This window comes from Lygodium microphyllum, chromosome 9 (genome assembly GCF_053477565.2).
Source record: "Lygodium microphyllum isolate KBCC chromosome 9, Lygodium_microphyllum_v1.1.10, whole genome shotgun sequence".
NCBI lineage: Eukaryota > Viridiplantae > Streptophyta > Polypodiopsida > Schizaeales > Lygodiaceae > Lygodium > Lygodium microphyllum.
The window spans coordinates 124,894,809-124,909,824 of record NC_141143.1 but is presented as its reverse complement, the minus strand read 5'-3'; the positions used below and the strand labels follow the sequence as shown (position 1 = coordinate 124,909,824).

The following is a 15,016-nucleotide window of genomic DNA, read 5'->3' as shown; positions in this document are numbered from 1 at the left end:
ACCAACTAGGTGGAGCTAACTCCTTGATGAATGACGCAATCAACAGGTAAGCAACACTAACTATCTACGTCTCTCCTTTGAGGTTAGTTTGTGTTATTTGAAGGTATCGTCGAGACTAAACTTGGGGTTTGTGTCCCTAGGTACACATGCAAGATTTCCATCTTTATGGAGGCCCTCCTTGGTATTCAAGTCCTTGCGGACATGATGAACAACTAGATTATGCAAGTCTCACAATAGCTCATCAATCAAGATATGAGTTGTGGGTAGAGAATGTGCCTTAACACATTTATGATCCAACACTATATTTGATATTCCAAATGTGATGGTTTCTACAATGCAAGCTTATTGTTGCCAATCTCAAAGCTTGCATTTTGTAACTTTGCTTTTGGTGCAAGATATTAGTATACAAAGCTACTCTAATTTCAATGTCAAATCATTCAAGATCATTGCCCTTTAGTTCATTGTATTTCATATATGTTGTGGGGAGGCGGTGGTTATTGAAGCAAACATAGCACAAGTACAAGCGTGGCACCGAAATGAAGAAACATTAGCATCCATGCATTCATAGGAACATGCCACACAATAATTTTAAGTCAACATGGTAGATATCAAAGAATGGATACAATCGAGGTAGGTTATGGAGAGTGGGTTGCAACCATTGAATGAGCGAAAAGAGGAGGTGGAGACGAGTGGATCAAGATTGGAAGCTTTGTGGTGTGATATGGAGAATGCCATCCCATGTGAACCCTCTCAAGCCCAAACCCAACCCCAATCTTGCACCCACCAAATCCCAATCCCAACCTCATTGCCAACCAACCCCACCATCCAAGACAATCTTGATGTGAAGATTGAAGTTGCTCTCACACTCAATCTTTTGGCCCCTACCCTCAAGGGGACTTGCAATTTTGTAATGGCTCATCCATTGATCGCATTGTACACGTTTGCACTATAATGAGAAAATGGAAATGCAAAAAACTTTAGAGAATTCGGGAAATTTTCAGTTCTAATTTCAAATAAGTGATAAATATTTGACCATGTGGCGAAATCTCGATCCATATTTGAAAGTGGATTAGGGAAGGTAGCTTATATAGTATTTAGGATAGACTCCGTCTTTAAGTAAGATAACAAGATTTGACCATATGGTCAAATAATAAAGGTATTAAGGGTTCCCAAAGTGCATGGAAATTCCCAAATTCCCAAATATAGTGTTAAAAAGGATTTTCATTCATGTTGCTAAACTGTTTTATTATAATTTTTTGTAGGATTGTCTTTCTTATGTCCAAAATATATCTAAAATGTTTGTGTTTCTATGTGGAAAAATCCTGTGTAATAGCCTGTACTAATACAAGTGTGCAAGTCAGAATTAATGGCTTTTTAGCACAAATACATGACATTATTTGTTATTTATTTGCAAGTAATGTTATTTTCCTTTCTTATTGGGACTTGGAAGACATCAAGAGCGAGTAATTAGAGATAATGTGATGCAAACATTTGATTGTGTGTATGTAAAGCAAAACAAGTAATGCAAATAGCACTGCACCTTTTTATCATTAACATAGAAGTTAAACAATATGGAGAGTTGGATGTCTTCATTGCACAAGTCCCTTCTCAATTGTCATAATGTGCACATTGACTCTAGCTTCATAATGATTAATAGCTCACGATTTAGCCAAATATTAATATCTAGTAATGGAATCTCTAAAAACATCGCTCATGTGCTGGGTATAGTAGCACCACCTTCCCGCAAACATGGTACCATCTTCTATATGAGACTGTCATGAGGAATCATGGGAGGAGTTGAGTAAAACTTTTGATGCACCATGATACTTGTAAAACAACCAAATAAATATGTGCATTTGAAAGATTCATTCCTTTACATATGAATCACTTAACCTTAAAGGGTCCATATATTAGATCATTTTGAAATAAAAGGAGCTCAGAGGTCATGTTGAATCATCAAAAAATAAGGACAATATTTTTTACAAAGAAGTATCCTAAGGGATGCTACCAATGTGGAAGGAAAGGAACATCAACACAAAATGTGGACTGAAACAATTACCCAAATGCAATCACTGTACGATAATTGGACATCATGAAGAGGCATGCAAGTTCAAAAGACACTAAATTTTATGGAGGAAAATAACCAAGACAAAAAGACAAAGTACCTTTTTTAAAAAGAGGAAGAAGACCTAAAGAAAAAGAGATTGACTGCCCACTAAGAGTAGTGATAAAATGCACCTAGTGAGGGGGAAACAATCAATCATTATAAAATCAACCAATATAACCACATGACCACCTTGTAGTAGCCAAATAAGGCATCAAGAGGGGGTCTTGAGACATTTATATATGTGTGTATGTAAGGGTGGTGCCTTCCTCATATACAAAATAATATGAACTATAGTTTAAAATGTGGAGAGATGAGGACGATGATATGGATGGATAAGGATCTGAGGTGGCAAGTCAAAATGGACTCAATACAATATATCCAATGTACTCACATGCCTATTTAAAGGGTCAAGTTCTATGCAATGAAGTGTGGTTTTCTTTTCTTCCTCAAACCTATGGCTATCTTCATCTATGATCCTCCTTGAATCTCTTTATGTTTTCAATACCTTAGTGCACATCATCCTTGCATGACACTATTATTGTAAATTAGTGCACTAACTGCAACCCCTTGCATAGTGCATATGTGCACTAGTGCACTCACCCCACACACAACCTAGTACACATACACTTGTACACCACCCTTTGCACATCACTTTGGGCACGTTAATACCCTTGGCTACACTTGTACATAAGGAGCCATGCATTGCACTACTAGGCCTTTGTGCAAATGACACTTCCAAGAATTTTCGTGCAGAGACTAACACACATATACTTTGAGCACACGAGTCTTAGACATAGCCATGGTAGTGCACTCCCATAGTAGGACACTAGGTTTATTTAGGAACACCTTGTCTTAGCACCCATACACTAGTGCACACATGCACGTGCACTAATGCACCCCCTTGGTCCACCCTAGAGCACACATCTGTGCACTAGTCCACCCTAGTGCACACGTGCACTAAAACCATACCTTGCACTAATACTACTCCACATGCAAAAGCTCTTGTGCACATTCTATATGCACCTTGCTTGTACATTGCACATTTGTGCACCAATGCACTAGTGCACTCACCTTGCACCTTGACTAGTGCACACATCCCTTAGGACATACTATGCCCTTTTACATACTTGCACTTCTTCATAGTATACCACCACATTTCCCTAGTGCACTACCCTAGCATATTCTAACCTTAGTGCACTACCCTAATGCACTACACCCTAGTGCACATGTGCATGAGTATGCTCACCTTGCACCATCCTAGTGAACTCATCCTTGAGAAACCCTTTTACAATGGACACTATAGGCACCCAGCACATATCTCCTTGAACATAGGTGACACCACTCCACTGCAGTGCACACTAACCCACACCTAGTGCACACGTGCACTTATGCACCCAATACTGCACTATTTTAACATATACATACTAATACACATCCTTGTGTATAGCTCACCTAGCATCCTAAGCACACTCTTAGTATACACATCCCTATACTATACACATGTGCATCTATTCACTCTACATATCCTCATACACCATAGCACACATGTGTACTAGTGCACCACCCTACAGTTAGTCCACTACAACCTCCATTGTGCACACATTGGGGTACACATCATTGCACTTCAACCCATATCATTGCACTCCATAATCCACATGTGCACTTGACCACATCTCATTACTCATTCCATTGCACACTAGTTCACAAGTGCACTAGAATACCCATGGTGCACTAATCCCTTATACACATGCACTCATATACATAAGCATACCCTAGTGCACATGCAATACATGTGCACTAATGTACTAGTTTGCTACCCGTGGTGCACTATAATTGCATATGTACATACATGTACGTGTGCACTAGTGCACTATAACCCCCATGCACTTACCCTAGTGCACCCTCTTATGCATGCAATCCTTGTACATAGACCCCAACATATCACTCCATCACACACAAATAGACACATTCGACTCACATCCAGTGCTATCCAGTCTAATGCATTTATGCTAGTGCACATGTACACACACATACGTGCATTAGTGCGTCTCTGTATACTAACTTTAGATAAATGCCCTAAGCATAAGAGAATTTGGACACAAAACACTTAGCACAATCTAATCAACACATTAGCACCTAGTGCACTATAGTTTCAACTCTCATGCATAACATAGGACATGTGCATACACAAGTATACCTTCCTTGTGCAACTATCATATACATGAACCCCACACACATAGATATCCACACTTGCATTGTTATACTTTTATAGACCCCTACTTAGCTACAACCCTAGAGCCTATAGGCCTATGTAGACCTTTGTGTATATGTGCACTCATGCAATCTATGCACACAACTAGTGTGTTGCTAAAGGATCTCTTTACCAAGTGCATGCAAAATGTTGGGAATAAAGGCACATGTGCCTATGCCACCCTATGTTTAGTATACACATTATAATCGCACACTTGTACATTGCAGGTAGTAAACACCTATCACTATTACTTTAGTGACTATTGAATAAGGGAAGGCTGGCCACACATTGTGATTGTTGGAGTTCCCACATACTATGTCTCTGTCTCGCTTGCTCTCTTGCTCCATTTTCCATAGCTCTTACTTCTTCTTGTGTACTACCACTCACGCTCTACCTTCCAACTGGTATCAAAGCAAGCATTCAAGGAGATTCTTCACCATTTTCTTTACCTTGGATGCAAAGCTTCAGCTCAAGATTTCATGGCATCCATTCTTTCTTCATGTCAAGGTATGCATTGATTCTTCCCTTCTCTCAGCTTGCTCTATGCTTTCCAAGGAGCTTCCTAGGGCTTAGCTAAGCTTTGTTGAGTGCTTATTGAGTTAGGAACTAGCCATTCTATCCATTTTGAGTGGATACAGAGCATCTTACAAAAGTCATGGACAGTTATGGTAGCTTGATAGTACTTTTGTATTTTGACCATAACTCTTACATTCGATATAAGATTTAGGGTTTCTATAGCTAGAAACAAAGAGCACAACAAGAGCTACAAAATTGAGTACTCATAGAGTTGATTCTATGTAGTTTTGAGTTCTTTATTTTACACAAAAAAGAATAGTTCTAGTTTGGATAGCAAGTAATTGATTGGTTTATGCTCTACATATGCTTATAGGGAATGTTTCTACTGCTTAAATGATGCATCAATGCTTTGGAAAGGATTTTGGTCTGATTATAGATTGATTACCTTAGTCGTTAAAGTGTTATTACTATAATAATAGTTTGGGTAGCAAGCCTATAACAATGACCTTTATGCTTTGAATGCCTATTGTATCTCTACATGGTATTTTAGGAATACTACAAGTCTATGGTGATGTCTAGCATTGATATATGAACTTGGATATGGTTACGACATGCTTTGGTACTTGGATTTGAGCTACGTTTGATGTAGTTGGGCTTTGGTTAGTTTCTTTGAGCTTCTATGCTTACTCATTTACTCCTATTGAAGCTTCATTAGACCCTTATGCTCTTGGATGTATTTGTAATATGCTTGGGCTTCTTGAATGCTTTGATGTGTATGTCTTGATATTTCCTTTCTCGCTTTGCATTTTGGATTTGCTTCTAGTGGAAGACATTTGTACTTTTTGCAGAGCTTAGTTCTTTGAGACAATGGGACTCTTGATTTATGTATATACTCTTCTATATGCTATTGGAAGTAATTACTCCTACTTATGGGATGATTATTCCTATGCTTTAGAAACTAGCACTTACCTTTGTCAACAGTTTCTTAGTGATGTATGCACTTATGGAATGCATGGTTTACTAAAATTTTGAGTTTGTGATAGTCTTTGGTACCAGTGGTATATGCTTAGTCACTACTAGTTACATTCTTTGTATCTTGGTTATGTTGAGAATTTAGGCAATCACGCCCAGTGTAGCCTCTTTGTATGGAGCAATTGAGCTAAGGATATGTAAGTTTGTTAAATCCCATAAGCACAATGGTGGAAAGTGCTACCTACCCATAAGACTATAAATCATTGTACTTGTCTATCATTTGAATGCAATGTCATAGTATTTTTGTCCTTTCGATCAAGTGTCATTGTCCACTTACACAAGATTGTGTTTATGAGTCCAAGCTTCAATCTTGGAACCTAATTCACTTGTGTAACAGTTGGTTGTCATATCTATGTCTTCATGAGTTTAGTCTTTATCTTCCATCCTCCATATCCATGCTCTAGATCCATGCTTTTCAATAGGTTGCTACTTGGATATCCCTGGTCATGGGAGATTTCTTTCTTAGCTATTTTCCCATAGTTGGATTGACATAGACTTTATCTTTATTTCAGCCTTGCTGTAATTATAAATTTCAACATTCTTGGAGAGCAAACATTATACTTTGGCAATCTATTGATTGCAGTTGGTAAACAACTCTATACTTTGGTATTCCCTCTTGTTTTACCCTTATTTAAATTGAGTTTTGGGGGTTGATTTGTAGTCATTTATAATATCCTATTCTCTTGGATTTTTCATTGGTATATTATCATTATGGCTACTTATTCGAATGATAGTGCTATTTTCAATATTGAAAATCTTGATGACACAAGTTTCATCTATTAGAAGACATAGATATGGCATGTACTAGTTCAAAAGAAGTAGGTTAGGCCATTGAAAACCAAGAGTATAAAGCCCAAAGGCATGGATCAAGATGATTGGGATGAGCTATGTAAATCCACCCTAATATTACCATTATCTAAATAAGATTTCTTCAATTTTATTGTACCTAAGGATACACCTAGCAATTATGGGAAAAGATATTCAATCACAAGTGTATTGGTTGAAATAACCTATGGACCTTTGCATGAAGGAATAGACTATTTTATCCACACATTTGAATGAGTTTTATTTAATTTTTAGTATGTTTGCTTTGTAGGGCATTGAGTTCAAGGATAACCTCCCTCCCTTGTTCTTGCTTGTTACACTTTCCAAGTCATGGGATACTTTTTGTATAGCCATGTGTACTAATATGTCTAAGAATGGCTTGAAACTCTAGGATGTTGAGGGTGTTTTACTCAAGAGAAAATAAATAGCAAAATTGTGAATTCCTCCTGTACTTCTCATGCATTGATGTTAGGGGCAAACATGATGGTATGAGTGGTAATGACTGCCATGATAGATCCTCACAAAGATCTCAATATTATGGAAAGTCTCACAATAAGTTCAATGGTCTTAAGTCCTCTATGACATGTCATTATTATGGGAAGCAGGGTCATATTTGATCGCAATGATAAGATGCACAATGATAAGTACAAATAGAAAGGCAAGGGTAAATTGCAAATAGAAAGGCAAGGGAAAATTGCAAGAAAAGTCTAATGATCATAGCATTGTCTCTAGTAAGTCCAATGTAAAGATTGAAGAGATAAATGTAGTACATAAAGAGTTAGAAAATGAGTACATCTTAGCAGCTTCCTCTCTTGATGCTTCTCAATTGACTAATACTATGTCTACATATTCTTAGTGTTAGCTACTTGATTTAAAGGCTCCCTTTCATATTACCCCACATAGAGATTAGTTTTAGTACTATCACATCATAATATATTCTTGTGGTAAAATGAAAAAAGACTTGGCATTGAATATTATTGGCATTGGGGACTTAAGGCTATAGTTTCTTCAGCCAACTCCTTTACTCTAGATAATATACGTCATGGTAGCAACTTTGATCAAAAGCCTACTATCTACTAGAAGTTGGATGGTGTAAGCTATTATGTATCTTTTGGTGATTCCACATGGATGATTACTCATGGAAATCTTATCTTTTCTTGAGGTGCCAAGGCTAGTAGCCTCTTTCCTTTATTTATATATGGTCTCTTGACCATGTTTTGGCTATGGCTAACATACCACATGTATCTTTATGGCATCGTTGCCTTAGGTATCTGTTCTTAAAGGGAATGAAAGTGCTTGCTCATTTACAATATCTTCCACCTCTTAATTATAAATGTTTCGATTCTTACAACCATTGTCTTTATGGTAGGTAGACTTGTAGTTCTCATAAGAAGTTTGGCATTATGCACGTCCATGGGTGAGCCTCTAGCTCTTGTGAATTCTAATGTTTTTGGTCCCATGCCCTGTCAATCACATTGGGTGGCGGAAGTAATTTATTATGTTCATTGATGATTATTTGAATAGGATCTAGGCATATTCTATTAAGTAGAAATTAGATGCATTATCTACCTTTCAACATTCGTGCCCTTGTTGAGAACTAGTCTAGGTATAGCTTGAAATACATGAGGTTTGACAATGGGGATGAGTATGTTTATAAAGTATTATAGAATTTTTATGATGAGAGAGGTATTAAGCATCAATTAACCCTGTACACCCTATCCTAGAATGGTATTATAGAGCGCATGAAAATGACCATTCAAGAACGAGTCCACAATATGCTTAGTCAAATACGCTTACTGCAGAATTTTTAGGTAGTTAATATTGTCATACATTTGATTAAAAAATCCCCATGTACTTCTCTTGATTATCAGGTTGCAGAGGAGGTATGGTTTGGAAAACCTCCCTTATATGCGCATCTTAGAGTCGTTGGATATGAGGCTTTTTGCCATGTACTCAAGGACAAACACAACAAGCTTGATCCAAAGTTTGTCAAATCCATCTTTCTTGGATATGGTGATGTAACTAAGATGGGTTATCAGCTTTGGGATTCACATGCTTAGAAAGTCATGGGATACACTAACTTTGACTATGTAGGACATCTAGATAGTAGGAAGTCTACCTCTAGGTGTGTCTTCACTTTTGCTAGAGGTGCTATTTCTTGGATATCCAAGATACAGAAATACACACAGGCCTTATCTACTACTTAGGTAGAGTATGTTGCAGCCACACTAAAGCTTGCAAGGAGGCCCTATGGTTAGGCCATCTGGTGGAAGACATTGGTATTACTATTACTTCTACACTTCATTCATATTCCATGAGTGCTATTCAAATGGCAAAGAATCTAGTCTTCAATGTGAAGACAAAGCACATTGAGGTGTGCTATCACTTCATCAAGAAGGTGGTAGATCATTAGTTGGCCGATAATCCCAGTTTTCAATGCAAAGACAAAGCACATTGAGATGCACTATTACTTCATGAAAGAGGTGGTAGAGGATAGGTTTATTGATCTTGTCAAGATCTTGAATGACAAGAATTTTCTAGATCTGCTCACTAAAAGTCCCTTGATAGAATATTTTTCCTTCCTTAGGAAGATAATGGATGTAGGATGAGATGACGTCTATTCCTTATCCTGTTGTACTTTATGTACATTTATACTTTGTCACTTTTTTCTTGTTCTTTCCTTAGTAGAGGCACATTCACCTTTAAGTGGTAGGTTGTTAGGGGGTAAATATGCATGTATCTACACCATCCTATATTTACTACACGTACCATGACTGCACACTTGTATATTGTAAGTGATGGGTGCCCATCACTATCACTTTATTCTTTATTCTTTCAATTGACTATTGAATAAGGGAAGGCCAATCACACATTGTAACTATTGGATTTCCCACATAGAGTATCTCTCTCTCTTGCTCTTGCTCCATCCGCCATAGCTCTTACTTTGCTCTTGCTTCCACTTGTGTGTTTCCACTCAAGCTCTACCTTTCACAAAAGTTTGTTACAATGATAACCTCATCATCCAACTAATGAATATCAACCAACAATAAGAGAAAAGCATATAAGACTATGTCTTAAAAGTGAGAAGCCTTTTTAAGCAAATTTTAGTTTACAAAAACACCCACTATCAAGGCTATGATTATAGCAAAAATGATGACACACATATAAGCATGGATTTATAATGCATCCATAGAATGATCCCGAGACACAATAGAAGAAAACAGCTATTTTAGCATAAGTGACCAATTGTTATCATATTCCTGTTATTCTTCTCTTGCAACCTCCACTTCTAGGTTCTTGATATTCTTTTGGCCCCTCTGTCTTTCACGTGACCCAAGTACTATTTCTTCCATCTAGTTGCACGTAGTTGGGATCAAAGACTCCTTATTTTCCTTAGCACTACTCTAATTGTTTTATCATTGTATCTATTTCCTAGCATAACCAACTTCAAAATGTTGGAATAGTCTACTAGATTCTAAGTATACATTAGACGACGTCAACACCCATCTCCAACAAACCTCAGTAGTGATAAGAAACATGAAGAGAATGAAAGGCTACTTCTTGTCATAGGGTCCACATGATACAACTTGCCATCAGTCCATAAATCGACATTCTTTCTGCCCTCTAATCTCATTGCTTCCAACTCACTCGGTGTGTGACCAGACACCTTGTTTATTTTTAAGACAAGTGGATACTCATCATCTAGATCAATATGAAGGTGGTATAGACATTTACAATTATCCATGCTTGCAATCGAGTTACCAAGGGGTGATCCAAGTTTGCAATGGATGTGGTTTTGAGGGACAAGAGGTGATCCAAGCTTGTAATGGAAGTGGTTTGAAGTCCCTCGAAACAAAAATTTGAAAAGGGAAGAGAGAATATTTTGAGAGATTCATTGACTCCTAAAGGGAATTTCTCGACAAGGAATTGAAGGTGGAAATTGCATGTGATGCCTTTAAGGTTCGTCGTCAAGACAATGAAAGTACCAAGGTACAAAACAGCCAACGTTTCTCGAGATTGCATACATTTTTGACAATAATATTTTCTATCTAGAGTTTTTTTTTCAATATTAATTTTTATGAATTGCATCATGCTTTCTCTCTCCTCGATTTCTTACATGGCCAAAAAGTGACTTCAAATCTACCCTAATCTCAATGGGTCACTTGGTCCGGGTCTTCTATCCTTCCTAGCATTCTTGAACCCAAAATAATTGGATGAAGCTTGATAAATAATATATCTTGCAAAACCGTTGTTTGGCACTTGCACTTTGACTTTCTTTGACTTTATCATTTCGAAAATATTGTTGATACTTATTATAACATTTTACCCCTCGGACATGTGATTTACATTGGTTGTTTGTTAAACTATCTAATAGGATGTGGCATATAAGGGAAGAAAATAAAGAACATGCCATTAGAGATGCATCTGTCGCTCCATTTTGATTCTACCTAAGCACTCAATGTACAAACTTATTATCATGTGGAAAAGTAAAGATTGATTTTTTTGTGGTATCAAAACATGTTACAATATTGGTTTCTTAATAACATTCAAAGCTTGCATGCACTTTTAGATGAAATATGAAATCAATTTTCTTTTAAGACTCTCCTTAGTCGTTACTATTGCAAGTTGATACATGCATCCAACATAGCTTATTCCTGATGGATCTAGTGCATGAGAGCCACTTGCCTCACTCTAGCATATTCAACATTATAGCACGTGTTGCCTCATCAATCTCTTCAATGATGTAGGTGCTTGCATTCTCTACTTCTTGTAAGTCCTTGAAGAGATGTCTTTAACTATCTTTGATTCTATGTTTGTTGTTCTCACAAGACTTGTATAACATGCCTATTGCACTGAGGAGAGAGTTAGTAGAAGTTGCCACCTTGCGCCGTATTCTTAGAATATGCACCTTAAGTATGAAGCTCCACCTTTCAAATCATGCCCACTTTGAGCACTCGCTATTCTTAAGCTAGGAAGATCCCAATGCACCTCCTTCATGTAATTCTATTCCAGTCTAGACCTTAAGAGCTAGTAGAACGAATAAAGACACCCTTATGTTAAGGCATATTCAAATTATCACTCTACTATTGAGCTTCACTAGTAATCTAATGAAAATCTTAAGATTGTGTTTATTTTACCATTTTTCCTCATGTGATCATCAAAATACACAACTTTATTCGAGTTGCAAATGCCACAATACATATACCATTCCATGCCTAATAAGGAGCTAACAAGGCACATCAAGAAACCACAATTTAGGAGCACACAGCAAGTTGGCATCCCTTCTCCAGAACTACTAGTAACAACGCTTGCACCATATGCAGTCTGGTCAAACATGTCCATCATGTAAAGGAGCCCATGGTATAGGAATGGAAACCTCACCAACACTTTGAATCATACGTTGAACATCCCTAGAAATAACTGTAACTCTAGCTTTCGTAGCTACAAATAGTGAAAAGGTCTAAATTTTGATCCCTAGTACATAAAGTAAAAATTAGAGTGCAAGTGTATCGCCTTGTGTTGTTCTAATAAGCTACACTATATGAGCACATGGATCATTAGATGAGGTTGCATGCGCATGCTACATATAAGCTTTGTATGAAGACATTTCGGAATGGCAAAGCAACTCTTTATAGTAAGTAATATGCTTGCTAGCATCACTATCAAATACTGGACATTGAAACCAAGAACTACCTTCCCAGAGAAGTGAGAAGCTCAAGTATCAAATGGAGGACGGTCTATCGCCACCACAAAAAACACGTGCAATTACCCTTGCGCTAGGTGTAATGAAATGTTGTGGGTGTTCCTCATGCGGGCAATATTCCAACGTTGCACGTATTTTTGAAGTGAGGGTGCGTCGATGTAGGGTCTGTAAGGCGTCTAAGCATGCATGGCCATCTCACAAATATGTCTGAAGCAATAACAAGCACACGAGGACAGGACAGGCACAACCTTTCGTGGGTGGCAGCCTTGTGTGGATGCTCAATTTATTGTTTTGTTGGCGGATTCTAAGAATAGTTATTCTCAGTGTTATCTTGTGCATGAGTTTGTTTTTCGCTCGAATTTCTTTTAATGCAGTGTTGGCTTGACATTTTTCATGTGGTATAAGCAAAGGGTTTTGACGAATGCCATAGTATTTAAACATAGTTGGTCGGGTGCCACATAGCTCAATCCCTTGGTCTCCTTTGGCCGTTGCGCCAGTCCATAGCACAGGGAAAGCGTGGAATCCAGTTCGAAGCTGAAGTACTTGCTCGGTACAAGAGGTTTTCCGAGCCGAAAGCGAGGCTAGAAATGGGCAATAAAAGAGAGACTATGAGCAAGGTGCACTTTGAACACCCAAGAATTTTAAAGGCCCGGACCACCTTGTGAGGCAAAAAAGGGGATGGCAAGAGAAAATGCGAGAGAGATGCGTATGAACCGGCTCCAGACCTAACGTTTGAAAAAGAAAGTTGAGGGCTTTCACGGCGGGCGGCCCACGGGAAAAGGAGTGTGGTGGGTGTGCTTGGATTCCTACAAAGCTCAACGGGCGGAGCGACTCAAACTCTCCGGATCCTGCATGCAAAGAAGGCGCTAGGATTTGAAGACGATGGCGCAACATGCCTTTTGAGTTACACTGTATAAATGCTACTATATCGGAGTAACCAACATCAGACAGCGTTTGTAGTCCAACGGCCAGGATAATTGCCTTCCAAGCAATAGACCCGGGTTCGACTCCCGGCAAACGCATCGTGGTTTTTCCACTCCTCCCCTCTGTCTGACTCCCCGACTTTTCCGTCTTGGTATATTCCTTTTGTCAAAAGTAAATCCCGGGAGACAGGCAGAAAGCTTGTGCTGATCCAAGGAGGCTGGACCATGTTTTAACGGCAGACATGGTTCCCATTTTTACTTTTGGCCAGCACTCCCATCCCATCCTACAGAGAATGATACATTGCATGTGTGCTTTCTCAAATCCTACATATCCAACGTACATCATGGACTCAATGTCACGATCAAATGGTCATGACCATGCAAAAGGAATCCTTGAAATGCGTCCACAAAGGACAATCGAAGCAGCTAGGGAGAAACCTCTTAGGAGTAGAACTCTCTGAGAGTACCTAATTGAGTGGAAGGACTTCTCCAAAGAAAGTGCAGTTTTTTGGTTGAAGAAACCGATCTCTTCAAAGAGGATACCTGGTGCACAGATCGAATGCCGTAAGCGCGCGTAGTGAGCGTGAGAAGGTCCCCACCAAGAGCAAAAGAACTCTACTTTTTACACACAAATCAATGTAGAAAGCTTGCACAACATGAACAAGAGGCCAATTGGGTGAAATCTCTCCCCATGCCTTGTGTGAGCATTCCATGAAGTATGTATTTTTTATATTAATCATCTTCAAGCTCAAATAATAGCCCAAATTACAAAATAGCACGTTTTTGACTTTTGAGTTTGCTTTTGTGCCAAATTGAAATAAAGGTAATGGGCAGGCGCCCAAGAAGTCAAGCATACCCAATACAATGTTCAAATACAAATATCTAAATCGTGCGCCTATGCGCATACAAAAATAATAAATAAATATCAAACACCTTGATAAATAGGCACGACAAAATATAGGCGCCATGCCTAAGGTATGCGCCCAAAAAATATTGACGATAACTTGAATACATGCTATTCTTCAATGCTTTCCACCGCCACTGCTATTATCTCTACACATCAACTGAAGCATTCACAATCGTTAGTAAAATAATACAATTAAACCGACAAAAGTGAATACCTAGCAATCTTCAGCTAAATAAATCAATTGGTTAGAAATCAATCCTAACTTTAATTTATCACGAGTGTGCACTCTAAACTCATAAACATTTATTAATTTAAATATGTATTTTGCGGAATCACCCGCTATGGAATCACACGTGTATACACTAAATTAACAAAACTCCCGAAAAGGATAGGCGTCCCCATCGACTTCTCGCACAAAGAATCCACTTTGTGTATGAGCCCCGGTAACAAAAATTTACGGAATCCACCGTGGAACCTCACGGAATCTACCATGGCACGGAATCCACCGTGTAATATGCCTCCTGGCATCATACCCCCGGGGTGGAATAGCAATTGACCTCAATTGCTATTAGCTCAATGTGGAGCTAACAGAGTGGGGAAAGCATTTAAGTCTCTAGCGTGCATCTATTGGGCCTCTTCAACATGATGGTTTTTAAACTCGACCAAATATCTAGAATATCTACGGTCAGTTCTAGTGGTCATAAAGTCAGTATCTATAATAGCTTCAGGCTCAAGGATTTCAGTCTCTTCA

At 38.4% G+C, this 15,016-nt stretch overlaps 1 non-coding gene across 1 annotated transcript; it reads left to right on the top strand.

Moving 5' to 3' along the window:
* The first annotated feature begins 13,385 nt into the window (after positions 1–13,385).
* On the top strand, positions 13,386–13,457 carry TRNAG-UCC (transfer RNA glycine (anticodon UCC)). The gene has a single exon. It is a non-coding gene; the product is annotated as a tRNA-Gly (tRNA).
* The last annotated feature ends 1,559 nt before the right edge of the window (positions 13,458–15,016 follow it).